General features: G+C 41.0%; 1 protein-coding gene across 1 annotated transcript in view; it reads left to right on the forward strand.

Moving 5' to 3' along the window:
• Positions 1-26,093, forward strand: part of LOC109413950 (uncharacterized) — a 321,405-nt gene that overhangs the window by 254,045 nt on the left and 41,267 nt on the right. Inside the window, exon 4 of the mRNA XM_062844719.1 lies at positions 8,394-8,455. The gene's annotated coding sequence lies outside the window, so the exon portion shown is untranslated. The remainder of the gene's footprint in view (positions 1-8,393; positions 8,456-26,093) is intronic.

Below are 26,093 nucleotides of genomic sequence, written 5' to 3' on the forward strand. Positions count from 1 at the left end.
GAAAAAGATCCCATTGAAACTTCTAGAGGAATATCGGGATCGCCTGCAGAAATTCTCGGGGTATCTCCCCGAAGAATCACCGGAGGATCTGCTAGAAAGAAATTCCTTGAGAACTGGTAGAGCAATTTCGGAGGAACTTTTGAAAAGTCCTTGAAAATACTCCGACAGGATTTCTTCGAGAAGCTTTAGTTTAATTCCCGGAGAAACATACACACAAAATCTGAAGAAGAACTCCAGGAGGAACTTATAGAGAAATTTATGAAGGTACTCCTATAAAAATTCCCGGCGGGATTTCTTGCAGGATTTTTAGAGGAACTCCAAGAGGAATTTCGGGAGAAACACATAAAATAATTCCTGGATGACCTTTGAAGAAAATTGCTTACGACACTCTTTGGGATATTCAAGTAATAATACCCGGAGGAACTCCCAGAGGAATTCCCGGTGAGATTTTAGGAAAAAAAAAATTCCTATGAAACTCCTAGAGAGGAATTCCCAGAAGACCACCTAGATGAATTCTGAAGGGAACTCCAAGAAGTATTTCTGGAGGAACCCCTGGAGCAACTCCCAGAGGAATTCCTGGAGAAATTGTACGAGAAATTACTGAAGGAAACAATTAGAAGAATTTGCGGTGGAAATCCTGGGTTAATATGCGGAGAAACACCTTGAGGAATTCCCGAAGGAACTTCCATAGGAATTTTCGGAGGTAATTTTGGACGAATTCTACTGGTGTCGCTAATTCTTCGTAGAGCAATTTCCGGAGGAACTCAAAGAAAAAAAATACATTGTAACTCCTAGAAGAAGTCCCGAACGACAGCATAGAGGAATTCCCGCAGGAACTTTAAAAATAAATTCATAGAATAGTTTTTGAAACACCTGTAGAGAAATTGCTGAAGAAACTCCTTGAGGAACAAGGAGAAAGTCTTATAGAAATTCTTGGAGCACCTCCTAGAGGAACCCCCAATGAAACTCCCAGGGGGACTCTTAGAGAAATTCTTGGAAGTCCTTGAAGAATCCCCAGAGAGACTTCTAGTAGGTATTCTAGGAGAAACTCCTGGAGAAATTCCTGGAGTTACTCGTAGAGGAATTTCTGAAGGAATTTCAAGATGAGTTTCTGAAGAAATTTCAAGAAGAATTCCCGAAGGATCCACTCGTGGAATTCTCGAACGAACTAAAAGAAAAAATCCCGTAGGAGCTCCTAGAAGGATTCCCGGAAGAACTTGTACAGAAATTCCTGGAGGAACTCCTAGCGTAATTCCTGGAGGAAATCCTAATAGAATTCCCGGCGAGACCATAGGAACTCTTGGAGAAACTTCTAAAGGAAGCCCCGCAGAAACTGCTGGACAAATTAATAAGGGTGGGAACTCGTTCAGGAATTCCCGTATAAATTCCTATAGGCATATGCGGAAGAACCTCTCGAAGAATTCCAGAACAAACTCTTAGAAAATATGCATTTGAACTTTTTAAAAGGTTCCTAGAGAAACTTCTGGAGGAACTCTTAGAGGCAATCTCAAGAGAGCTCTCTGGGGAATTCCTAGAGAAACTCCTAGAAAAAAAAAATGCAATCGAAACTCCTAGAGGAACTCGCGGAGGACCGACTAGAGAAATCCCGAGGAATTCTTTGAGGAACTCCTACAAAGAAATCTCATAGGCACTCGAAAAGCAATTTCTGGAAGAACTTCTAAAGGAATTTACGGAAGAACTCAAGAAGAATTCCTGGAGACACGCGAAAAGGATTTCACGAAGTAACTTCTAGTGAAATCCCTAGAGAAACTCCAAAGAGTTTCCTTTGGCAGTCCTCGAGGAATTCCCGGAGGAACTTATAGAAAAAATCCTACTTCTAGAAGAATTTCTAGAAGAAACTCCTAGACAATCTCCTAGAGGGATTCCTTGAGGATTTTCTACAGGAGATTTGCGAGGAACTTTGGGAAGAATTCTCGGAGGAACTCCCCAAGAATATCCTGGAGAAGCTCGTAGAAAAAAAATCTTTTGAACTTCTAGAAATTTTCTGGAATTTCTTGGTTGGGCTCCAAAAGGTATTTCTAGAGACACTTCCCAAGGTATTTCCAGAGGAACTCGTAGAGGTACTCCTAGAGGATTTTTTGGAGGAACAACTTGAGGATTTCCGGGAGGAACTTCTCAAGAAATCTCCTGAAGACTGCCTTGAAAGACTGCCTTGAAGGACACCTTGAGGAATTCGTGGAGGACCTCCTAGAGAAATTTCTGGAGGTACTTCAAGAGGAATTCCTAGAGAAATTCTCGAAGGAAATCCATTAAATTTCTAGATGAATTTCCGGATGAAAAAAAAATATTCACCGATCCACCCAAAATCATCGGGTATACCATATATGATTTCTATGAAATTCGTAGCTCTCCTATGAGTCGACGCTTACAGCCGACTAGAGTTTCGAGCAGTTTTATTTTCTCTGTATGTTTGAATGAAATATGTTAAATAAATTTGAATCTATAAAATGTTTCTGTTTTGTTTAAGTTTTGAGAAGATTTAGTTTATTTTCTCTTAGTTTTCCATGTAAACCTTGAATTGCAATCAATGCAATGCAATGAATGCAAATCAATGCATTTGCTGCTACATAAAATCATTGATTGAGTATTCGAGCAACTTGCTCGAACTGCACGAAATCATTTTCATAGCAACTATTTCGCAGCTACCAAACGCACCTGCCCTGCCAGGACGGCGTTTGTTTATACCGTGCTCTATTGTTCTCCCATCTGCGGGCATCCATCCACAGCCTTCAGCCGGGAGAGTTTTTTTTCTCTTCTGCTTTGTTGGTATCGACTGAAATGAGAAAATTGAGGTCGGTGTGGATCACCGTTTTTGTGGTTGCCAATAATGATTTGAGATCCTACCTTTAGATACAAGAGGTTTGATAGGTCTAACCATTTATGATTCCATGCTGTGATAGTATTTAGTTTCAATATAAATGAAAACACAATGAAATGCTCGATGAAACAATAGTGGAAATCTTCTCCGACGTCAAGCATAATAAGAAGTAACTCTGCTTGTTATATATAATTCGCCATGCATTTTATTGCTGTATCAATACAATACACTTATTCTTGTTCTACTTCTTCGTAACTCCCGTCTTTTGGACTCAACCTGCTACTTAGCTTGTAATTATAAAGCAAATAGCTAAGTGGTTTCTATGATCAATAAATCATTTTCGCATTCTTATATCGTATATGCATGCTAAGATACCCATAGCCTTGGATAACAACGATAATTTATGTAAAGTTTATATACTGATCAAGAAACGAGCTCAGACACCATCAGTATATTCTTGATGAATACCCGACCTTTTACTAAGTCAGTTATATTCACATCTTTCATTATTATATTTGTTTACATTATTTTATTTCTCTGCAAATCTTCTACCATATCCATGTTATAACTTTTGTCACTGAGGACAAAATGAAAACCAGAATGTTGATACAAAACCATCTTGTACAACTTTGGCTATACTGAACCATAAACTCATTTCAAAATAATCCTGGCCACACTGCCAACTCCGAACGAGTGGGACAAGCTGCCTCTCCGAGAGAGCTAAAACGTGCTTTTTCAACGGCAGCACGTGGTAATTTCAAATTTTCAACGGACAAGCTTGACCTCAGACCTTAATTAGCACTTATGACGCATATACGGCAAATTAGCATTTAATGACCTGCTGTAAAGGCGCATATAGTGCCGAATTAATGCCATTTTAACTGCTTATTGGTTACCTGGGTAAATTCGCAAAATTTACTCATTTGGCGAGCACACAGACTTTGTATATTCAAGTGACATATGTTTAAGTTATTGGAAGATAAGGCAGCATTCATTACAGCTCTTGGAATGCCTTCTGCCATACGAGCGTTTACATTAATGGACTCAGCCATAAGAATGAGTAGTATAGTAAACACACCAGAAATATACTGAAGGGTCCCCAAGAGTAGAATCAGCAAACAGCAAACCTTGTGAATGAATCATAATGAAAGTCTATCAAAAACTTTAATACAAATAATCTAAATTCATTGAAAAGCAGTTCATATCGGAAAATTCATTAGCTCAATCGTTTAGTAAAAAAAACAACAACAGCAGCAGCAGCAACAATTCCAGCAGACAGCAGCAACGATTAAAGGCATTATTCGATGTACTAGCTTTTAGGAAGGAATGATACATGGATAACCAAGGATCGGATACACGGGATTTAAGGTCAGGAAAAAGAAAAGCTTATGCGGATAGGGTCTAACTTTTAGGAAGGCCAGAATCATGGATGCTTTAGGATCGGAATCATGGATTGAAAGTGGAAGGAATAAGAAAATTTAAGAGGAAGGGTTTATCGATGAATGTAGGTGCTCCATTGCCTGAATTGGTACGGCTGCGGCTCCCTCGCGTAGCTTAATGTAGACTATTCCATCCCTGGTGAAAACGTTATGAAGCTTTCCACTTTTCTTGAGCTTTATAGCTGCTCCTCTGATTTTCCTGGCGTCCTCCGAAAGATTCTCGTTAATGTAGATTCTGGTGTTGACATTGAATCCTAGATGAACGAGTGACAGATTCCTAGTGGCCAAATATCGTGAATAGAACTCATTTCGAGAAATGTTGAAGGCGAATTGCAACAGTATTGGAGGTGTAGAGCCAGTTACTATTGGAGATCGAGCCAGCCGTTTTGGTTGAACAAGGGGAACTGCCTGGTATCCAAGGACGGTAGACAGTTTCTGAACGACGTCGGGCAGACACTCTTCTGGATCATACGGAACTCCGGTCAATAGAAGCTCATTAGCTCTTGCCGCTCGTTCAATGCACCCTCGGTTGATGGAGACATCGTTCCTTACTTGGGACACAGATTCAGCTAGGTTGAAGATATCACGGCCACACTCGTCCTTCAGATTCTGCACTTCATCACGTAGATCGGCGATTTGGGATTTCAACTGCTCCACACTTGCATCAATTTTCTCCTCAATTTTAGCATTCATTGAGTCGAACATACACTGCATTCGTGAAACCAAATCTTCGAAGGAGTCAATTTGGCTGTCGGACTTATTCATGTTTTCCCAGGAACGTTTTGTTGTGTTGTTGTTCGGTTTACGCTTGCCGTGTTTCCCGTGTTTCCTCATGCTTCTCACAAGTTTGACTCATTAGTTGAGTGCCTATTGTTGATACACTTGTTGGTGAGTGTTGTTTGTTCACCAATGACAGTTCAATAATGAAGAGATGGCGGTAACAATAGAGTTATGAGGATCAGCAGCAGGCTCAAACTTTCGGTTACATTAAAACGTCGAAAACAGCATAAATTACTTGAACTGCAGCACTAATCGAACAAACATCGGTCCAACTACGCGGTAACAGGCAAAGCCGGATGACTTAATCAACGGTACATATGGAATTTTCCGTCTAAACTGCCAGCGCAAAAGTTCACTCACTACTCACGCACATCCCTTCAGAAACTCAGTTACTCTGTTCCTCCAATAGTTCTCCAACAAGTCCCAAAATTCGTCCAGAATTTCTCAAATGTGGTACTCCTGGAGCTCTCCAGAGTGTTCATCAAAGAATACCTCCAAGATGTGTGTGCCACAAAAGTTCAGCTCATTGGACGCAGTGGCTGATATTTCCCCAACAGCAGGGAGAAGAATAAAAATTCTCCAAGATCTCCTCGAAAATTTCCTTCAGGAGTCTCTCTCGGAGCTTCTCATCCTTCGGAAATTTATCATTGAACATAACGTGGTTATCCAAAAATTCAACAAAGATTCTCTGCAGCAATTCTACCTGATTTTTCTTCAGAAATTCCTTCAAGGGGTAAGGGGGCTCTAGGAGCAAGGATGGAAAATGTCACGGATTTTCATTGAAAAAATGTCATAACATTTTTAAATTTCCACCATTTCCTGTGTAAATTTCCATCGGTGAATAATACCAGTCTATTGTACTGAATAGTTGTGGACAGTTAATTATTTCGCCGATTAACATTGTTCACTAGGGAATGAGCAAAAAAGAAAATGACAATTTTTTTTTTGACATTTCCCATCCCTGTTTAGGAGGAATTGTTTTAGAATCTCAAGAATTAACAAAAAAAAACTCCAAGAACTCAAGATTTGAAACATGTTTATTGTGTGCCTAAGTTTGGTTCTGTTCATGGCTCGAATGGACACAGATATTGAACGCAGGTGGATCGATCGACTTTGTTTAGCACAGAAAGACGCAAAAAAGTTTCCGGAATGTTTTTAACCAGTCCGTGGTACCTTTTCCGGAGCCCAAGTGAAGGAAACGTATTCAAATTTTGGTTGTCGCAAAAAAAAACTCTTCTATGCCCGGACGCCCCTATCCCTTGAGGGCATTCGGTAGTCCACCGGCCGCATGGGAACGAAACTTTCCGATTTTCGTGAATCGACCTTTTTTTGCCTTCCTCCACTCTTTGCATTTGAATTCGAACGATTGGCTGGCCCCTTGGGAATTTTGATTGCCTCAGCATCGCTGCTACCCCAAACTGACTGCTGGTCAACGACCGATCATTCCGCGCAGGTAATTCGGAAAATGCTGTAATCCCCCCATTCCGCCCCGTTTCTTTCGGTTCACGCAAACTTTCTTCTTCTTGTTGTTGGAAAGATTTGAAATTTCTTCGATTCCTTCGATCGTGGAAAAACGACTCATCATCATGGTGATGATAACGCGCGCCGCCTCATGCATAGGCCCCTCGTTCACCATCCAAGATGGCGGTGGCATCAGGCGCTGGTGACGCAGTGATGGCGGCGCGTCACAACAACCGCTGCAACATTTTTTAAATATGAAACCTGAATTGGATTATACTTTTAACCTGACCGCGGTGTGATGCTGGTAAGAGAGAGGAAAAAAGAGCAGTGCAATTGGTGGAAGATGTAACGGCTAGTTTACAGTGGTGGTCGACGCGTATGCAACTTCTGTTCCCGTGAAAGGATGTAGCCTTTCTAAGCTTTTTTGTTTCGTGAATTTTAACGCTAACGCTAGTCCTTTACACAAAGTTGTTGCTGTCAATTCACCCGAAAGTTCAATTTGAGCAGAGCCGTGTTTATAGGAAATGAACTCGTTTCCATGGCCGCCTGGATAGCACGACATCACTCAAAAGTGAAACAGGAAAACACGTGCATCGACGTTTGCTGTCAAAATTCTTCAGGGGAATGAACTCGAAGTTCATCGGGGCACTCGTCTATGGAAAAGTCCATGATTTTCATGTTCATCTACAGGAGCCAAATGAAGGCGGGGAAATGAATACAGTCATTGGCCTGAGGAAGTGGTTCACCTGAAATGAATGAGAATGGATTTGTCTTCAATATAATGTGAATTTTACATAGAAAATCGACTTTTTCTCGTCGATTTGACCACCACTGTTCATTCGGCGGATCAGATCCGAACTGGTTAAACCAGATCATGAGACCGAGACCGGGCGGCGAGGCGAGACCCCAATAATGGTGAGATTGCACTTGTTTTGCTCTGCCTATGCCTCTGCCTCTTTACACACTGATTGAGTAATCGCGTGCAATCGCGGGGAAGGTACATGATCCACACTGCTGCGCTGGCTCCACTCCTCTCCACGTTGCCGTTGCGTTTATGTACGTCGTTGTTCGGGGTGTTTTGTGATTGTAAATCAGCGCGAAGGTTGTTAATTTCTTCGATGCAATCCGGCCCAAAAAAGGGGAAGGCTAATCGTACGCTGCCGCGCCGCCGCGGATGATTTGTGACCGTTTTGGGGAAGTTTTTCGGTTTCATTGTTTGGATACATGCTGCCTTTTTTTCATTCGGTTGAGGAAGTGGCGGCTTATAAGGAGAGGAAAAAATCGCAACTTTGATTGGACTTTGCCACTACCGATTGTGTAGGTAGGGTAATCGATTGCCCAACATTTCGTTTTATTGGATAAATGTGTCTGGTTTAATTTTTGATGGATTTCGATTCGAACTATTAAGTTTGATTTGATATATACGATTTTCGCATTACATTGCATAACAAGGTGTTACACTGATTACAGAGAGCATTCCGAGTGTTACATTTCAATTGATCTTCTCTTTTTGTGGTCTATACATTTTCCATTGAAACCAGGCCGGTGGTCTACGTATTCGTATGAGTTGAGAGTATTATGTAAAACTATACCTTTGCATTGTGTATTATATGACAACATTACCAAAACATTAGTACTAGAAACTAAAAAAAAAACTCTTGAGAAAATACTAGAATTCATCGGGAATTGAACCCCTGCTTCTTAAACCATTCAAAGCCATGCTCTAGCCAGCAAGACCACATTTTCATCTCAATGAGCGACTATTCTATTGGCGCGGAAAAGCAAGCCACCATCATTATCGAAGACAAATTCTTTATTTTAATGTTTTATTTCAATGTTCATGTTTTCATAAATTTTCTTTTTCTTACTTTCAGTGTTTCCTTCGGAGCTCCTCAACACAATGAAACACCAGCTAAATAAGCCGATTGAAGATTTGGTAAGTAGTAGCTATATAAATAATCACTTTCCACAGTTTTGGCCGTCTTCTTCTTCTTCTTCTTTATGGCTCTACGTCCCCACTGGGACTTGGCCTGCCTCGCTTCAACTTAGTGTTCTTTGAGCACTTCCACAGTTATTAATTGAAGGGCTTTCTTTGCCTGCCATTGCATGAATTTGTATATTGTGAGGCAAGTACAATGATACTCTATGCCCAGGGAGTCGAGAAAATTTCCCCGACCGGAACGGGAATCGAACCCGCCGTCTCCGGATTGGCGATCCATAGCCTTAACCACTTGGTTAACTGGAGACCCCAGAGATAGTTTTGGTCGTCTATTTTTTTTTAATAGTAATCGATATGATCAAACTCAATACTTTTGAACAAGTAACACGATGGAGTTCATCAGTCAACGAGATTGAAACTTTTACTGCAAATCATGTCAATGTAGTAAAAACCATTTGGAATAAAAAATCATCAATTCTGTTCTTGAGGTGAAATTGATCAGTCCGTGAAGTGCCTTTGTAAGAGCTGAAAATATTTTTTTTAGACTGAATATAAAATCCCAGAATGCGAAAAGTTACGAAAATCTTTTACAATTTTTCTAAATATTTGTTGGTGTTAAAAGTTCAATCAAATCGATAAAAACGGCTGAAAGTATGCAATTCTCCTATAAAATGAGGTATCATTTCCGAATAATTCACTTTTACACGCTAATTTGAAGGCATACAGACTATTAGTTTAAAAAAGTATTTCAAGATCTTTTCTTACTAAGTTTTTATTTACGTGGTTTAACGTTTGCTAATACTACACTCAATTATTTCAAGCCCAAGAATCGTTTTGATGACCAAATAGTCTTGTAGAGGTTTTGAGAACCGTCATAAAACCAAATAACTTTTATTTTGGTTTTATGCCAGTTCTCAAAACCTCTACAAGACTATTTGGTCATGTTGCTTGGGAGATCGCTCAACAAACAGTTTGAAGAAATAATAATTAAATACATAAATGTATCATTAGGAAAACAATACTTTTTACAATGAAAATCGACTTTTTCTCAGCGATTTCACCACAACTGACCGTACGTACATACACATAAATTCCATAGAATCGTTTAGTGGCTTAGTTAGTTAAAGCATCGGTCTAGTGAACACGGAATCGTGTTGATGATGATTAACCTGGGCTTGTTAGGGGAATATCTGTAAATAAAAGAAAATCGGGTTAAGTACGGTTCCTTTGAATTCCACTAAGAATTTGCATCCTTTGACAGATACGTATTTCGACCTCAACTGTAAGGTCGTCTTCAGTGTCTTGTACTTGACTCGACTCGACGGAGTCGAGTCAAGTACAAGACACTGAAGACGACCTTACAGTTGAGGTCGAAATACGTATCTGTCAAAGGATGCAAATTCTTAGTGGAATTCAAAGGAACCGTACTTAACCCGATTTTCTTTTATTTACGGAATCGTGTGTTTGAATCCCACTAGAACGCGATTTTTTCACAATTTCATATCTCAATTTGCAAATAAACAACACTCAAAATTTCTAAAACAAGATGTTCCCGGGAATAAGGGAAAACTTCACGAGGACCTCCCAAATCCCGAATTTCCAGGGAAATCCTAAAAAAAATCTCAGGGAACTTATAGTGGACCGTGCAAGAGACATCTGGAGGAATACCCGAGAACTTTCGAAAAAAATCCCAAGAAAATCCTAATGACATTCTTGGGGATTTCTTAAATAAAAAATGAGTTTTTAACTCTTGGATAAATTTTCGGGGAACGAAATGTTCGAGGAAATGCTAAAGATATTCCCGAGGAAATCCTGGAGAAAATCCCGGGGAGCTCCAGAAAAAATTTCGGTGAATTCCTGGAGGCTTTCTGGAAGAAGAATTTCCAAAATTCTGTAGGAACTTTTATGTTTCTGCAAAAAAAAATCCAGAAAAAAACATGAAAACATTCCAAATTACAATCTACAGAAATCCCCGGAACTCTTGAAAAAAATATCGGGGAATTCCAGGAAGAATTTCCGAGCATCGGCTGGAGGAATTCCCGGAAAATTTATTAGAGAATTCTCGAGGAGTTTCCGAAATAATTTTTTCTGGGCTTCCCTGGAAATTTCTCCGGGAGTTCCCAGGGCAATTTAGCCAGGAGTTTTCTGAATATTTTTTTTTTTCTAAAGTTTCCGAAAATTTCTTCAGGAGCTGCTCTGGAACACATCTATGAGTTTCACGAGAATTCCAGCAAGAGTTGTTCAGGAAATCATCCTGGAGTTTTTTGAAAATTCCTGCTGTCCTTCTCAGGGAATTCCCACAAAAGATGTATTTCATGATTTCACCAAGAAATCCTAAAAAATACAGCTCCAGGAGCTGCCGAGGAATTCCTATAGGATTTTCCCAGGAATTTTTCCAGGAGCCTGTAAAAATCTGGAAAAATCCTTGAAAACATCCAAATGACACCCTACAGATCTCCAGATACTCCTGAAAGAATTTTTGAAGATCTGCTGGAGGAGTTCCAGGGAAGCTTATGAAAGAACTCTCGGGAAAACCTGAAAGAATTTCTTCAGAACTTCCCAGGGAAACACTTCAGAAGTTTCCAGGGGATGTCTAAATCATTTTCGGAGAAGGCAAATTTGAAAAATTTCTTGAGAAATGTTTGAGGAACTCCTGAAGTAATTTCAGGGGAAATCCAGGAGGTATTGCCGATGAACTCCTGGACAATTTCCAGAGTAAAACCTAAAGAAATTCTCACTGAACTCCTGGAAGAATATCTTTCTATCCTGGAAACATTTTTGGGAAATCCTCGAGTAATTTTCAGGAACATTCTAAAATCATTCCCGGAAAAATCCTGAAAGCTTCCCACATCCTACATCCTACAAAATTTCCGAAGAACTCCTGGAGGATTTTAAAAAGAAGTCCTGGAGGAGTTTCCTAGGAACTGCAGGAGATATTCCCGGTAAACTTCTTAAGGATTTCCCGGGGAAATTCTGGAAGAATTTGTCCAAGATTCCTCATGGAAATCTCCCAGAAAATCCCAGTTGCTGATAATGTTCCATGATGTTTCTGTGAAGATTTCTCCAATATTACTTGAAATTATTTAAGGAGTTCTCCGAAAATACGTACAACAATTCCAGATAAAATCCTGGATCAAATTTCGAGGATCCGTAAAATTCGGAAAATCCTGAAGGAAATTTTGGGATAAATATGAAGAGTTTCCGAAAATCCTGGAGTTATTTTCAAGGGGAATGCTAAAAACATTACAGGCAAAATCCTTAAAACTTCCAAATGATATTTCACTAAATTCCTTGAGAACTCCTGAAAGATTTTTTTAAAGAAATGCCCGAAGAACTTCTCAAAGAGTATGTTCAGGACTTCCCAGAACAATATCTCAGAAATTCCCTGTTGCTGGTAGGATGTCTCCATGAATATCTTTAAAATTTTTTCTGACGTTCCTTAAGGAATTCTCCGAAAATCCGCACAAGAATTCCAGGTAAACTCCTGGAGCAATTTTCAGGGATGCCCTTGAAAAAGTGGTGTGAAATTTTGAAAGATTTTTTTGGGAAAGTCCCAAAGGAAAATTTGGAAAGGTTTTGGAGAAATTTTTGAGGAACACCTGAAAGAATTACAGGAGAAATTCAGAAGGTATGAATTCTTGATGAACTCTAGGAGGATTTTCAGACGAAATCCTGTAGAAATTCTCACGGAATGCTTTGAAGAAAATTTCGTAGAAAGGCAGGATTTTTGTTTTTTTTTTTTGAATAAGTACAAATGACAAATTCTTGAGGAACTCCTGAAAAATTTTTAGGAAGTCCTAGAGGAATTTTCTAAGAACTGCTGGAGATATTCCCAGGAAGCATTTCAATGATTTCCTGCGAAACTTCAAAAAGAATATTTTCGGGACTTTTCAGGATAATCTCTTGCAAATTCCCAGTAGCTGGTGTTCCTCTAGGTCCTTAGAGTCTAGCATATTCTCGTGAATAATTCAACAATTTTACCTCAAGATCCGTAAGGAGTACTCCGAAAATTCATACAAGAATTCCAGCTAAAATCCTGGAATAATTTCCGGGGATATCCTTGAGAAACTCCCCGTGAAATTTTGAAAGAAATTCCGGGGTTCTAAGAAAGAATTTTGAGGGAAGTCCTGAAGTATTATTTGAAAATCTTCTCCAGGCGAAATTCAGGAGATTTTTCCAATGATCTCCAATGGATTTTCAAAGTAATTTCAGAAGAAATTCTTACGGAACGCCAGGAAGAGTTTTCGAATAAATTTCGGAAAAAATGGGAAAACCTGAAGTAATTTTCAGGGAAATTCTAAAAAAAATGTGGAAATATCCTGGAAAACTCCCAAATGATATTCTACAATAATTCCAGGAAATTAATGTTGCAATGTCATGTAGGAATTTGTTTGATACTGCTGGAGATATTCGCAAGGGTTTCCCGGTGAACTTCTGAACGAATTCGTTAAGGACTTCTCAGGGAAATCTCTTCGGAAATTCCCAGGAAATACCTCCCAGGGAATTCCTCGAAGAATTCCCAAAGGAGTTGCTCAATTTCCTCAAGGATGACCCCATGAATACTTTCATTGCGCCGTGAATTCTAAAGGTATTTTCGGAAAAGTCCAGAAAGAAAGTTTGGAAAACTTCCGATTTTTTTAGGAACTCCTTAAAGAAATTTTAGTGGAAACCCAAGCTAATTATTTTGGAATTCGCCAAGGAATTCCTTCAAGTATTACTCCAGAAATCCTATTAAAGCTCATTCAGCAGAAGTATTTCTAGGATTTCTTTTGAGATTTCTTCAGCAGAATTTTTTTTCGCTGAAGAATTTTTGGGGGTTTAAAAAAAATTCTGGAGAGCTTTTAAATAACATAAATAAAAACACAATTTCACTGGAACTTCTGAAAAATTTGTTTTGGGAACTCCTGAAAGAACTTCCGAGGATCTGCTGGAGGTCCAAATGTCTATGTTGCCCTTTCACTGGTATGTATCAGATTTGCAGGTACGTTGGAACGTACTTTAAAAAAAACCTGAAAATTAGAAGACACAGAATGTTGATTAATTGGCAAATTGGAAGATGAAGTTGTGAAAAAATCGCGTTCTGATGAGCTTCAAACCCACGACTCCGTATTCGCTAGACCAACGCTTTAACCAACTAAGCCACAGAACAGAATCGTTACTCTACGGAAATGAAAGCCAATCTGACATCGAGCACAGTTTTGAGAATTTGGCATCTAAGCCGAAAAAGAGATGGATTTGTGATAAACGGAGTGTTCATGGTGTGGGCTCAGTCAGTTTTACTTTTCGCCTACGATTTCTCAAATTCTAAATAAATTCCCGGAGAATACCTGGAGGGATTCCCGGAGTGCTCCCGAGAAAATTCCGGTAAATTCGTGGAGGTTACCCGAGGAATTCTCAATAGGGGAATCCTAGAAGAATTTCCGAATTTTTGTTGAAATTTGTGTGGTTCTGCAAAAAAATCGGAAAAAATCTGGAAAATTTCCAAATGACATTCTACAGAAGTCCCCAAATCTTCTTAAAAAAATGCGAGGAACTCCTAGATAAATTTTCGAGGATCTGCTGGAGAAATTTCCGGGAAGCTCATGGAAGAATTTTCAAGGAACTTCTGAAGGGATTTTTCCAGGGCTTCCCGGTGAGTTCCTCTTGGAGTTCCCAGAAAATTTCTTTAGGCATTCGCCGAAAATTTTTCCAGGAATTCCCCGGATATTTTTTCTAAAGTTTCTCGAGTTTTTTTTCAGGAGCTTTCCAGCAATTTCTCCAGGAGTTCCCCTGGAATACATCTATTAGTTTCACGGGCATTCTCCTGCAGGAGTTCTACAAGAAAACTTCCCTCACTTCTCAGGGCATTTCAGACAGATGTTACCTGGGATTTAACTCAGGATTTCACCAAACATTCCTCATGGGGAATGTATCCCAGATTAACTCTGGAAATGGTTCCAGATGCTCCCGAGGAATTTCTACAGGATTTTCCTGGGAATTCTTCTAGGACCCTGTAAAAATCTTGGAAAACATTCAAATGACATTCTACAGAAATCCCTGAAACTCCTGAAAGAATCTTCGAGGATCTGCTGGAGGAATTCCCGGGAAGCTTATGAAAGCTTTGTCGGTATCTTCTAGTATAATTTCTCTAAGAATTCCACGGAAATTTATCCAGGAGCACACCGGATTTTTTTCCCAGAATTTTTCGAAAATTTCTTCAGAAGCTTTCCGGCAATCTCTGCCGGAATTCCCCTGGAATACATCCATCAATGTCACGGGCATTCCTGCAGGAGTTATTCAAGAAATCTTCTTGGAGTTCATAGAAAATTCCTGCTGCACTTCTCACGGAATTTCCACAGAAGTTCCCTGGAATTTAATTCAAGATTTCACCTAGAATTGCTCAAGAATACTCTCGTGAGTGTGGCAAAGATTTAAAAAAGAAGACAATTACGCCGTCTTCGGTCAGAGGCCGCACAAACTAAACATTACACTAACATTAGTTAACGGACAACACATATAGCACCCAGTGGTTCAGTGGAGAATTTTTCGTTTGACGAAAAGTTTTCCCCGACTGGAGCGGGAATCGAACCCACACTCCGAAGCTTACGAGACACCTAAACTACTGGCGCCGCTAACTGCTCGGCCCCAAAGTTCACAACCCAGTAACCTAGTAATTGCTCTGGGAGCCCTCGAAGAATTCCTACAAGATTTTCTAGAGAATCCTTTCAGGGTTCTGTAAAAATCCTGGAAAATATTGAAATGGCATCATACAGAAATCCGCGGAATTCGCGAAAGAATTCTCGGGAGCTTCTGGAAGAGTTTCTTCTGAACTTCTCAGGAAAATCCTTCGGAAGTTCCCAGAGAATACCTCCTGGAGTTCGCCGACAATTGATTTAGGAATTTCCTTGAAATTTATCCAGAAATTTCCCTGATATTTTTTTCTTCAAAAGTTTCCCAGAAATATATCCGTGAGTTCTCCGAAAATGTCTTTAGAAGTTTACCAGGATACTTCCCCAGGATTCATGCAGGAGTTCTCCAAGAAACCTTCCAGGAATTAGTCCACATTCTTGCAGCATTTCCCCGGAAATTCCTACAGAAGTTCCCCGGGATTTACTCCAGGATTTCACCAAGAATTCCTAAAGAATACTCTCGTGAATTCATACACGATTAACCCTAGTAGTTGCTGAAGGAGCTTCCCATGAATTCTTTCAGGACCCTGTAAACTTATCAAGGAGTCCCCGGGTATTCGTACACGGTTTCTTCAGGAAATAAGCAGAAACTCATCTGAAATTATTCAGAATTCTTTGGCAAATCTGTTAAATCTTCCCCGGGAATGCTACCAGCAGTTCTCCATTCTTTAGAATGTCTCCGAGTATACTTCCACAATTTCTCCTGAAATTCCTTAAGGAGTTTCCTGGGAATACATACTAGAGTTCCAGAAAAATTTTTGGAGCAATTTTTGGGTATATCTTTGAGAAACTCCTTGGAAAGTTTTGAAAAATAAGGATCTTTTGATAGCTACAATGTGAAACATTTCAAATGAAAACATTGTTCAGGCAAACTGTTTGGAATAGCTAAGAAAGAAATCTGTCTTATGGCTATCACACAAGTAGAAAGAATTTCTTTCACACTCCTTGTGAGATTCTTTGTTTTCTGAAGCGGTTCCATTTGGGATTCTTCTAGTAGTTTTTTTTCTGGAATTCCTCTAAGAACTCCTTCCGGGATTAAACTAAGAATATCTTCTGAAATTCCTCTGCGAGTTCTTTCTCTGACTTACTACTCTAGATACTGTTTCAAGGATTTCTATTAGAGTATTTTTTGCTAAAGAAATTCCTTTTGCCTTGGTCGCAGCAGTTAGTAATTCTGGAATTTTCAGAAGTATTTACTAGAGAAATGTAATCGCCAGGGCCCCATGGGGGAGGGCAAGGCCCCGGGCCGGGGCCGGATCACAACGTCCGAGGCCATACTGTCCCGGTCGTTAAGTCGCGTTTTTTTGCGAAATAACATCCAAAAGTTTGGGTGCGTCTTAACATCCTATGTGCCTTCTTTCCTTGGACTTCGTGACACACTTACATGTTTGGACGTTATGCCCCGAAAAAATGTGCCATAATGTCCTGGGACATTATGGCCTCGGACGTTATGATACTGCGCCCCCGGGCCCCCACATTTTAAGAGCCCCCACAAAAACCGTTTCGCGTTAAACTTACTTGATACTTAATGGCTACAACTCGTAGCGGTGAGTCTACACCGAATGAACGACGACCCCTTCCTGGTTCTCTGCTGAATATGGGTTTAGCTTGTCATTCCTCCGGCATACGAGCTACGTGGCCAGCCCACCGCAGCCTGCCGTGTTTAATTTGCATCACTATATCCATCACTTTATATACTTGGTACAATTCGTGGTTCATGCGACGCCGCCAGATGCCGTCGTCCAGTTTACCACCGAAATATTAACATTATTTTACCTTTTTGCACAAGTACTGTTCAAAAACAAAGACACATTTTTTGCTCATCACATTTGTACCTCTGAGGGGCCTCCATATCCGCTCCGGCCCCGGGCCCTCACCATCCTCAATCCGGGCCTGGTAATCGCAGAAGGAACTATCTTAGAAAGGCCAGGAGAAACTCCTGGAAGAATACCCAAATAAATTATTGGAGGACAAGGAACTCCAGTACAAATTGTATATGGAACTCAAGGAAGATTTGCGTACTTGAATTCTGGAGTAATTCCAGAAGAAATTCCAAGATTATCTGGTGGAGGGATTTCGTAATAAGCTTCTGGGGAATTTCCATTGGGAACATTTGAGAGACTTCCAAAATGAACTCCAGAAGCAGCAGCTGCAGAAATCCCGAATCAGTTTCAGTATGAATCCCGGTAGGAGTTACTGAAAGAACCCCAGAAGGAATTTCTAAAGGATTTAAGGAAGGAACTTTTTCAAAAATCCGAAAGAAAAATAGATGAGTATCACGGACGGAAATTCACACCAAAAATAGTGGAAATTTAAAAATGTCATGACATTTTTTCAGTTCCGTGACATTTGCCATCTTTGCTCTCTTCCTTGTGATTATTTAGTATACTTTTACCGACGTACTTACGTAACTATTTAATATGAATGTATGCATGTGACTCTCAATCAATCATATCATTCGCAAAACAACCAAAGCACTTGTCAATTCGTCCATTATGCAACTGCTCACCATCGCAGTGCCACTGTCCCCATTCGGGTGGCCATTAAATCATCCACCGAAACCCGAATCCATATCAATCAACCAACCTGGAAACGGCATCCAATTCCTCGATCACGAACAACAAACAGGTTATCGCATAAACCCACTTTCGAATGGCAATCAACGACGACGACGACAACGCCTCCCGCAACATGCCCCGGAGTAACACTTCTGTCGGATATATTGGCTATCTCTACCCGTGTCCCAATTGTGGTGACGATGTGCTACGGTGTGGTCCTGCCGAAAACAAAACAACAACTTCGCATATCTTTCACCTTTCTCATCCGTCCAGTCGCGTAGTCCAGCCCACCGACCGACCGTCAACCTGCTTATCATATTACATAAATTTATGATCCTCGCGGCGGGACGCTCGAAAGAGAAAAAAGAAACCGGTTCCAAGGGAATGGATATTGGATACTTTGCGCGATCGGTCCCCAGCAGCCCAGGATCATAACCTAAACCTGCCTCGCATCGCATCGATCGAGTTGTTGGAGTTGGACTTATGAAATCGGAATTGGAAACGAGTCCCGCAGGGCTTCTCCACCGTCCGCGTGGTTCTCGTGCACGCACCTCAGCAACGACGATTCGTCGAAAAGTGCGGGCACGCGCTATCATGTGTGTTGGTCGGTCGAACGAGATCTCGCGAGAGGCCAACATAATCAACATCGGCTTGGGGATCGATGGGGACAGACGGCGCGGCGGTAGATTACATCACAACTTTCACAATTTCGTTCGGTTATTGAATGGTTTGGCCCCCGAGGCTGCGGGCCATAGCTTCTCAGTGCTGTGACTTGTGCGTTGATCTCTGACAACAGGCAAATTTGAATTTGTCACGGGCTTCAGCAGTTAGTGTCCGTCATCTCTTGAGGTAGATTGCCTCCGTCACTTCACCAGGCCCAGCCGATGATGGCCGGATGCTGTGATAGGCAAACTTCCCCATGCGCTTTACCGGCGACCGCGGGGAGAGAGTGACGAATGTTTGAAGAGGCTTGACATTTCGTCGCGCATCACTGGGTGTGTGAATACTAATGAATAACGTAACATTGCAACGTATGGTGTGACATAAACTAATAACGGCGCGAAGGAATGTTGCCCATGTATGTAAGCCTTTTTTTATTTTGAGTAGCCCATTGGTTTGATGGTAAATTGTCATAGGAATGCCTGCAATCGTTGGAAGAATATGAAAAAATCTTTGAGTGGTTCTCTGGACGGATTCTCAGTCACAGTTTTAGAAGTTCCAGAGAAATCGTCGATAAACGAGTGAACATGCAATATGCTTTGGAGTGCATTCTAAACCTATTGGATACTGACACCGAAGACAAACACAGAAAACCAGCTGAATAGGATTACCTGGTGAGTTCGTTCCTTGCTATTCCCTTTTATATTTGAACATGACACACGTATGAGAATTTGGGGAGGAGAGGTAGCCTAAGGAAGCTAAATGAACTGGTTTCCGGGCAAATGTTCGTGGGGTGGCCAGACTTTGTCACGAGAAAACAATCATCATGTTGTATTCCGAAGGTTTCCAGTGAATTTAGCTTACCCTGCTACAACAAACCATCAGGTAGATAATTCCGTTCCGGTATGACAAGGTAATCCTTGCGCTGGTGGTGGGTACACAATCATCATCATCATTTCCCGAGAAATCGTCGATAGAACTTCTGGCGAAATCCTAAGAGTTTCTTAAATCATCTGTTCGAGTTTCCCGCAGAACTCGTGACGGTATTTTGACCACAGTGTTGGAGCTGGAAGCGGAAAGGAAATTTAAAAATAAAAACTTGAGAATTTTAGATCAATTGTTGGACGAAACCCCTGGAACTTTTCCAGTAACCAGGAATTCCCATTCCTCCGGGGGTTTCTCAAGGAGTTCCTTCAAGAAATCCTTCAGGAATTACAATTCCTCAATTCCTTTAGGAATTCCTAATGGGAACTCTTCCAGAAATTCTAATTGGAATTCCTCCACAGAAATAAGGAATTCCTCTATAGAGGAAGAAGGAATTCGTGGAGGAATTTGTAGCAGTCAGGAATTTTGTAAATAGTTTATATGTATATACCGGCATGAATTCCATTAATGCTGAAAAAAAAAATACTGGAAAACTTCCAAATGACATTCTACAAAAATTTTCCAATGTTCCTAAAAACAATTTTTGGGGAACTCCAGGAAGAGTTTCCGAGGATCTGCTGGAGGTATTCTCGGGATGCTTCTGAAAAAATTTCTTCAGGACTTCCGAGATAACTCGTTCAGAAGTTCCCAGGGATTCGTGCAGGCATGAATTCCATTAATGTAGTCCAAATATATATATCTCAATAAGATTGGAAAGGTCAATCAGATTAATGAACGAAAAGAAGTTCAAATATGAAGCATCCCTTAGCTTATACAATCATGAGTTGCGAGCACTTTGCAAAATCTTTCCCGGGGCGGGCTCCTCCGTCTCATTGAAAGGTTGGAAAAGGACAGCGGCACGACCTTCGTACTGAGTTATCCTTCGGGGTTCTGTAGTCACAAAGTGCACGACGGGAGTTCGAGAAATGACAAAGTCCGGTTTGTCCGAGGTCCATGTTCTTTAATCTGAGGAGCCACAGATTCGTCCATTTCGTCCGTGACTTCTCAGTTAATCAGAGGTGTGCGCGTTTGAGAATTTTGTTCGATTTCATAAAAAGTATGACAGTTAGTGACGTTATGTGCATGTAAAATAATTAAATGTCTAATTTATTCCCAGTTCCTAGAAAGTGTGCGTAGTTTTGAAAATTTTGTGCGAAATTAGATAGGAAGCCAAACATAGCAAGGTAATTGTGCTTTTCATGTGCGTTTAGTGCCTGTGCTTAGTGTTCGATTTAGCCGCTAGGCTGTTTATTCGCAACAGATTCATCTCGCACCCAAGCGCCCAAAACCTGCCCCTCAACGGACGAAAACGTGCCCAGCGACCGTCAACCAGCTGGAAGTCGCCCGATTCGTCAACATATCGGCCGAGCGAGGTTCAGGGGACCTCGTGAATGCATCCACCGCCATCCTACGACATCCATTGTCAGCATTGACGATTCAGTCGCTGTTCGTCCATCTTGAACGAACTCGGTGGACGAGATCGTTGACCCAGCCATAGGTCATTGACTGCGGTAGAGTAGATTGATGTCGTTCCCGTCCTCCGTCCACGGAGTTTGATTGATGGGGTTCTCAGTCCGTTTCCTCTTTGCTGTTGCGTATCGCGGCGAGTGTCTTGTCTGCCAGTGATGAGAATTGGTGAGCAACCGCGAATGTTGTCTCATTTTGAGCATGCGTGATTCTCTCACCGAATTCTCTGAGTGCCTTCGCGATTAATGGTCATGTTGCGATAATAGGGTGAACCCGTTCGGTCGTTTGGTTCGTAAGCTGGCTGGAACGATCCGTAAAATTCCTTTCGGAAATATTAAATGGACTCGCGCTCAGGAGAGTCTCATCCGGGCAAATTGAAATTGGGCATGTGGTCTCCCTTGTGGAGTGGTGCTTAAGCCACATGTTTTAAGACGGATCGCCCGGGCTGGCTACAAATTCCTGGAGAAATCGCTGGAGGATTTCCTGGTGGAACTCCTGGAGCATCTTCCGGAGCAACTCCCAGAGATACTCCTAGATGAATTCACGGAGGAATTGTATGAGGGAATCCAGGAGGAATTACTGGGGGATTTCCTGGAGGAGTTCCGGGAGGAGTTCCCGGAATTCCTGAAAGGATTGCTGGAGGAATACCCGGAAAAAAATTGGAGGAATTCCCAGGCGGTTTTTTGGTTGAATTCGCGGATGAATTTCCGGAGGACTTCTTGAGGAATCCGCAGAGGGAAAAGTCTCAAAAAAATGACCACGTGGTTTATGGACAGCCCCTATAAATATTTAGTTCCTGAGTCTAGTACATTGCCGTACATATGTTGCTTAAGTATTTTATTCAACAAATTGTCCTCATTAACATTGAAGCTGATCAAAGTTTGAATAATTGTAACCGCAATGTTTTATCATAAAGCATGTATGCTGATACTTGTGCTGATATATTTGTCAGTCCGTCAGTCATTCACGGTGTTGCGTAACTCTTTGAACCCTTTTTTTTATTTGTACGCCTAAACAAGTGAACTTAGTTTTTTTCTGCTTCTGTTTTGTTTCGGAAGGAAAAAAATGTGTGACGCTGGTGGAGATATGCCATAAAAGCAGCCATAAAATTGGATCATTCGGAAGCTGATCCCGGTTTGACCGGTAGCACCAAAGTGGGTATTCTACTCGTAAATACACGGAGAAAAATTTTTGGTAAATACAAACAAATTTTAGCGCGATTCAACCAAATCTTTAGGTTGATTTTTGCACAAACAAAAACCTAGCTTCCTTCAACTCCTGCCGTTTATTGAAACAAACTATAATGTCATATAACTGTTTTGAGGGTTCGATAGCGATAGGTTCGATGCAACCAACTTTTGTTTAAATTTACCATTATGTTGGTTGTTCAATTTTGACAGCTCTCGGAACAAACTAAAACGTTTGTTGTTTCAGCCAAGTTGTCTAGTTTCAACTTAACAAAAAATGGCTCGAAACAAAGAAACACGACAGTTATACTAAACAAAGAATTCATTGAAATTACTTTGTTTTTTTACTCTTCCCTACCCCTCCCCTTCCTTCTTATTCTTTTTTTTAAGAAATTAATATACAAATAAAACAGTAAAAGATTGAACATAGTAACACTTTTATTGCCAAGGAAACATTATTACTATCACATTTGGCTTACACTTTTATTGTCATAAAAACATACATCCAGTTCTGCACCTTCCGCAAGGGGGTCTTCCTTCGCCTCCAGAAAATTATCGGATATCGCTAATTCCGGTTGATCATCTGCAAAATCCGGTCGTAACATCGGGCTTTGCGGTAAAAAGAAAAATCTTGAAAATCGCAACTTTTTGGCCATGATCCTTGTGCAAAAGCGCATCAATCTAAAATAATAAAATTGCATTGCCAATTAGAAAAAATCTTTAATTGAACAAGAATTAAACTTACTCGTGGGCTGACGATGATTTCTACCTCAAATTTGTCTTCCGGCGGTCGTAGGGCTCCATTAATAGCCGCAGGGATCTACTGCAGCTGATAAGCAGTCAAACTTTTAACCCAACGATCTGAAAACCGTGAAAACTGAGACAAAAACAATGAAAACAAAGAATGACTACGGCTGTAGCAACACATTTAGCAGTGGTATGGACAAACTGATAGCTTAGTTTGCTTCGAACCATTTTTTAGGTTGATCTTCACCCAACCAATTTTTTAGGTTGATTTTATTGAGGTTCTTGATTCAATCCCACCTATGATCTAGTTTAGATTTGGCAACACCGAAACATGTTCATCAACCTTAGTTTTGGTAAAAACAAGCATGTAATCTTAGTTTGAATCAAATCAAACATGGCTTTGGAAGAACCAAATTATGTAGGCAAAATATACTCGAAAAAATGATTTGTTTCAAACAAAACCCCAATGTAGAACAACATATTTGTTTACTTTGGAGCAATAAAAATCAGCAATAAAAAAATTTGGTTGCTTCAAACTAGATGGTTTTCTCTCCGTGTACCAGCCGCCCAGGAGCTACTTCATCTTCCTTTTTCGGTGTTTCTGTTGGTGGTTTTGCTATCGTTGCTATCGGTTTTGCGTGTAGTGCAAAAGGTGAGTCAGAATGACTTTGAAAGTGTAATATTTTGAGCTGCTGCTAGATATTTGTTTTGTGTTGAAGTTGGTAGCCGCAGACGCTGTTCTTAGATTCCTAATCAGCAATCTTGTTTACAAATGGGAGCATGGCGAACAACGATAATCAAATAACACAGTTCCACTGCTAATCAACATTGATTGAAAAAAGAATAACACATGTTCTAAAGAAACCTGATTACATCTTGTTGTTAAGCTATATTATTGTAGTTGAATAAAATGATCAAGCAAAAGTTGTTAAACTGTGAATAAACTACTTGTTCCATTGTAGATCATATGTGGAATAACGGCATCTAATGTGTCGGAAGCAGCTTATTTTCTGTCATTATTAAAGCACTATTAGACAGATGAAGTGAATACCTAAACAACTTTCTATAAACTTGTGTTCGATTAATTATTCAATGTCTAGAGATATATGTTACAAACGTGCAGTTTTCACTGCTTGAAACATTTATTCGCAACTTTGTTCAATATATACTCTTGTTCAACTGTCGGCGCTTTTGTAGAACATTTGATCAACGCGCATGCTTATTAATGGTTTTGAATTGTTACTTGGGGGACCTCCTCGAGGAATCCCTAGTGATAACTTCTGAACGAATCTCCAGATGGAGCTCCTGGAGGAAGCTCTCAGCTGAAGGGATTCCTGGAAGAATTGCTGGAGGAGTTCCGGGAGTCATTTCTGGAGAAATACCTGGCGGGATTCCTGGAGGAATTCCTGGAGAAATTATTGAAGGAATTCCTGGAGGAATTGTTGAAGGAATTCCTAGAGGAAGTTCCAGAGGAATTTCTGAAAGAATTCCTAGAGCAATTCCTGAAGGCATTTCCGGAGCAATTCCTGAAGGGGTTGCTGGAGGAATTCGCGGAACAAAATGGAGGAATTCCCAGAGGAATTTTTGGTTGAATTCGCGGATGAATTCCCGGAGGACTTCATGAGGAATCCCCAGAGGGAACTCCTGGTGGAATCCTCAAAGGGAACTCCTGGACGAATCCCCAGATGGAGCTCCTAGATGAAGCTCTTGCTGGAGCTCCCCAAAGGGTATCTCCAGAGGAAACAACCCAGAGGGTAGTGATGGTGTTTCGCGAACCAACCACCCCCCCCCCCCCCCGCCAACTGCTTGCAGACACGCTTCGACTGTTATTGGGCACAAACGCGGGTGTGTTGTGGATTGGCATCTAAGCCGAAAGAGAAATGGTTTGTAGAAAAAGGAATGCTCATGGTGTGGGCTCGGGTTCAGTTTGGCTTCTATTCCGCCGAATCATTACCAGTTCTGTGGCCGACCAATCTTTTTATAACTGCAAAGAGTACCTCTATCTTTTCTCTTTCCAACAACATTTAGTTTTTAAGTGGTTTCTGGCGAAACTTTCGCGTTATAATGGTTTAAATGAGCCAACAATTGACCAAATTCGAGGGGTCCACCAAAATACTTGTGGCTCTAAGTAACGGGGGGTCCATCAATTTGATGAACCAAATGCATTTTCCTTACTTTTTTGGGGAGGACTATCAGAAAATCGCCACCTCAAACATTTTTGAAGACATGGTGGGACGGTCTCAGCGAGAGTTACCCAATGTCAAAATAATAACATATTTTAATATGAGGGTAAATTATGTTATTGTTTTGATATTATGGCTGATAGTATGATTGTTCCCGATCGTCAGAACAAAACACCGTTCTTCTCAGTTGCAAACGTTAGCAGCTTCAAGCTGTAATTGTATTTATAGTTAGTTTAGTCGTATTACAGAAATTAGTTATGTTAAACCTACATTTACAGTATTTTTCAGTTCTGTTACAGATCTTACGGTTCAGTTCCAATGTCAAGGAAAGGATTTGTCGGTCAGTTCTCTGTTAAACAGGCATCAAATATGAGCAATTCACACATTTTGTTTAAGGTTAAGTTACTAGAGATTCTGATCTGGCGTCCGACATACCTTTTTACTCGTACTGTAGTCCACTGACTATGTGGGATTTAAATATCCTGAATTACTGTTCACAGTTCCGTTTTAGAATACGCAAGAAATTCACACAACCTACACCTAGCGATTCTGCTGACTAATGATAATGCCGTCTGTTTTTGCTCTGTCTGTCTGTTTTCCGTCATTCCGTACTGTCTGACGTCGACGTTGATCTGTCATCCTTCTCGGCGGATCCGCTCAGTCGCGAGGGAACAGACAGTGGTTTCACCACCGTTTCGCGGTCAACAGTGTTGCCGGTAACATCCCCCGCCCCGTGAACCACTTCCGTTTCCTGAGCGGCTTCTCCGGGCTCCTGTCGGTCTTCAGCAACATCAAGAACTGCCAGTTTTACTGCGGGTCTACCAAACACTCCTCGAGCCGTCTGCACTGTCGCGCGTCGTACTTGTCCTGATTTGTCCGGAAAGACTTCCAGAATCCGTCCTCGCTCCCAACAGTTCCGAGCGTTCTCGTCGATAATCACAACTAGATCACCGGGCTCCAATGGCTTCACATTGTCAAACCACTTCGTCCTCCTGGTTAACATCGGTAAATACTCCCGCACCCATCTGCGCCAAAACTCGTCCATGATATTTCTTGCAATGGTCCAACTGTCTCGGAGAGTAACTGACTGATCGGCTGTAGCTACTGACTGTTTGTTGCCTCTTGAACTGTACAGCAAGAAGTGATTTGGAGTTAGTGCTTCTCTATCAGCCGCTTCCAACGGTACGTAGGTGAGTGGACGATTGTTAACAATCCCCTCCGCCTCCAGCATTACCGTTTCC

This window comes from Aedes albopictus, chromosome 1 (genome assembly GCF_035046485.1).
Source record: "Aedes albopictus strain Foshan chromosome 1, AalbF5, whole genome shotgun sequence".
In the NCBI taxonomy this organism is placed as follows: Eukaryota; Metazoa; Arthropoda; class Insecta; order Diptera; family Culicidae; genus Aedes; species Aedes albopictus.